This window comes from Medicago sativa, chromosome 3 (genome assembly GCF_051527215.1).
Source record: "Medicago sativa cultivar Bolivia chromosome 3, Bolivia_mono, whole genome shotgun sequence".
Classification (NCBI taxonomy): Eukaryota; Viridiplantae; Streptophyta; class Magnoliopsida; order Fabales; family Fabaceae; genus Medicago; species Medicago sativa.
The window spans coordinates 81,302,366-81,305,786 of NC_140751.1; the positions used below are offsets into that span (position 1 = coordinate 81,302,366).

The 3,421-nt window shown below is 30.6% G+C and overlaps 1 long non-coding RNA gene across 3 annotated transcripts; it reads left to right on the forward strand.

Moving 5' to 3' along the window:
* Nucleotides 1–2,123: 2,123 nt before the first annotated feature.
* Nucleotides 2,124–3,421, forward strand: LOC146940822 (uncharacterized). 3 transcript variants are annotated; one of them, XR_015032169.1, is made up of 4 exons: nucleotides 2,125–2,249; nucleotides 2,562–2,683; nucleotides 2,843–3,022; nucleotides 3,241–3,421. It is a non-coding gene; the product is annotated as an uncharacterized LOC146940822 (long non-coding RNA). The 3 variants fall into 3 exon arrangements; XR_015032167.1 differs by having other exon boundaries at nucleotides 2,124–2,249; nucleotides 2,562–3,022; XR_015032168.1 differs by having other exon boundaries at nucleotides 2,150–2,249; nucleotides 2,559–3,022.

Genomic DNA, 3,421 nt, shown 5'->3' on the forward strand with positions numbered 1-3,421 from the left:
ATGCCGAACTAAGTCAATATAAGATATTGGACTTATTCGTTATTCAGTATATTTTGGAATCAACAAATATAAATATTGATCTATACAAGGATGACAAAATATCTATGCCTTGGGATCAATGAAGATATCGCGACAAAGGAGTAATTATACACATGAGTATTATCATGGAAAGGTTTCGTCAGATCACTTGACATTCTTGTCACTTGGGTAGCAATGATGTGTTGCTAGATACCGCTCATTGTTTATAGTATTAAATATTAGATTTAATATTATTGCCAACGTGACTAGAACCTATAGGGTCACACACAAAGAACAGTCAAAAGAGAAATATATAAGTATGACTTACATAAAGGGGTGCGTTTAGTAAATGACGCTAATTAGTTAGCAAAACTACTAAACTCGTTGTTGGGCTTAATGAAGCCCAGTAGTGACTTCTGACTTGCAGAGCACACTAGAAGATCTATAAATAGAACCCTAGTGCTGAAGTTTTTGGTTACACGTTTTGAAGCAACCATCTTCTCTGCACTTCTGATTCCTTGGCTAGCACCGAGTTTTGGAGGAGCACTGTTCGTGTGGACTTGCTAGAGGCTTTGCTGCTTGCTGCTTGCTTGGCTGTGATCGAGATTCCAGTTTCCAGTTTTCAGCTTTCAGATTTCACACTTCGAGGTAACAATCGAATCACTGATTCATGTTTGAATTTCGTAATGATCCAAGGAAAGAAAATCGAAATTATTCCGCTGCTTCTACTCCCTTCTGTTGTATTCGATTTTCCTTCAAAAAGATACATTAAGCATTAAAGAAGCTTTGTCTTTATTGGATGTTAATTTACGGAAAAAAGCAATAAACGATGAAATGGATTCTCTAAAGTCTAAAGAAACATGACACTTAGTAGACTTGCCTCTTGGTTGCAAATCAATCAGCTGTATTTGGATTTTGAAAAAGGAACTAAAACTTGATGGATCAGTTGATAAATACAAGACTTGCCTTGCTGTCAAAGGTTTTAGACAAAGAGAAAAAATAGATTTCTTCGACACTCATTCATCAGTCACTAGAATCATGTCTATAAGGGTACTAATTTCCTTAGTTGTTGTTCATAACTCGTTAGTACACCAAATGGATATGAAAATTGCTTTTTTAAAAGGTGAACTAAAAGAAGAAATCGCGATATGGAACAACCTAAAGGTTTTGTGATTCATGAACAAGAAAACAAGGTATAAATCTCTGTATAGTCTAAAACATGCTCATATGGAATGGCATGATAAAATTGTCAATCTAATGGTATCGAATGATTACAAAGCGAATAAATATAGTATTAAATTAATAAATATCATTAACAGTCTCCATGCATTTAACTCGGTTGTTGGTATGAACATTGCATAATATATACAACGGTTCTGATCTGAATTCCGGTTGTTGGTATGAACATTGCATAATATATACAACGGTTGTGATCCGAATTCCGGATACCTTACATATTCACTTTAAGAGGAGAAAAAATGTCCGGAAAAACTTTCAAATAATATTTAATAATTCATTACTTACTTTACAAAAATAATCTTTTGTGTTCAACACCAAATTAATAATTAATAATGATAAATATAAACAAAATTTTGAATGTATTAAATGATTATCAAAAAATATTTTATACCTTTCTGTCAAAAAACAAATTTATACCTATTTTAACAATAAATATTTTAGACCTTTTTTATGAAAATATATTTTACACCTTAACAATTGAAAAAAAAACTTAATTTTTTAATTTTAAAGTTTAAGGTGTCAAAATACTTTACATAGTTATCTAATAGAGTTTAATAGTGGTGGGTTGACAGTCTAAAAGAACTTTACACACACGATTAATCAAATTATTCATAATTGTCATATAAATAAAAAACATTAATTGACGTAACAATTCTAAATATTTTTATTGGTCGTGTGTGCAAAGTTATTTTGGATCGTCAACTCCACCACCATTAAACTCTATCTATTAATTAATTTCAATGTTCACATTAATTTTTTCAATGCTTTATAAAGTAGTCAATGTTCACATGTTCACATTAATTTTTTATTTTTTTTCAAGCTTTTATAAAGTAGTCAAAGTTCACATTAATGTATAGTGGGTTGTAAGGTGAGGGTTGCCGATGCTTTATAAACACTACACACACTATATTTCTAAGCAATGCGAGAAGAAATGGATACAATGGAAGTGAGGTTCTTTCAAAAAAAAAAAAAAACTCCTTGATGGAAGTGAGGTGACAATTGCTTCCCCCTCTCTTGTCTTTTACTTGTATTTATTTATATGAATTTTTTGTTACATTTTGATGCATTGCTATAAAAATTGTATACAGTCAACAGATTGCAACCAATTGTCATTCATGTCAACAAGTTGCAATCAATTATCATTTTTAATGATCTAAAAATTTTGACCGATCAACAGTGTACAAATTTTTATATTGACAGTATATATGAATTCAATTAGTTGTTTTTTTTTATTTTTTTTATTTTATCTTCTATTCTAAGGCTAAATCTTGATTCAGTTCAACTATAATAGTATACAATAGCAGGGTTAAAATGCAGAGGATTTATTGAATACCAAGAAGGAATTCAAGTAAATTTGTGAACATGACTATAAATTAGATGAAGAAATTGGAATATACTCCTTAGATGCGGCTTTGTGGAAACCGAGGTACAAGAATATACATATAAATTTATTCCCTAATTTGGTTATATATGTTCTTTTTAAGGATAGTTATATATTTTGTCTGCTGCAATTTTAAATAGCGGCTACAACATAGTGAAATTTGAACAAATCACCATTCTTTTAAGATTCACTATTTAATGATAGGTGTAAAGTCCAAAATGACACAGGAGGAGAAAGAATGCAGTGGAGAAGATAATAATGAACAAAAATCATAGCCAAAAGTTGATGAAGATGATGATATGTTCTCAACTCATGCTACTGATCCTGATGAACTAATATCTAAAGAAAATGACAAAGTTTGGAAATTGATTCAAGAAATCAAAGGTAAGATGCATGTACACCAGAAAAAGGTTTTTGACTTTCTTTGGCATTACATTATTGGCTCAATGGATCAATCACTCGTGAAAGAAAAATCCAAACCAAACGGTGGTTATAACATTGAATGTTGTTCTAAATTAACTTACATGCTATTCAAATGATTTTATCAGCACCCTTTGTGCATATAAATATTGGTATCCATCATTCAGTTTTATTTGTTACAGGATCATTCATAAAGCTTGTAGTAGCAGGAGGAACTGCAGGAAAGGAGTAAAGGCACTTCTTAATAAGCCATTTTGCTTACGTAAATCCCCATTGTTTATGAGAATATAATTTTCATTACCGATTGAATATTTTATTTTAATTATTAATTTGGGAGACTCTTGGTGTCAATAATAATGATAT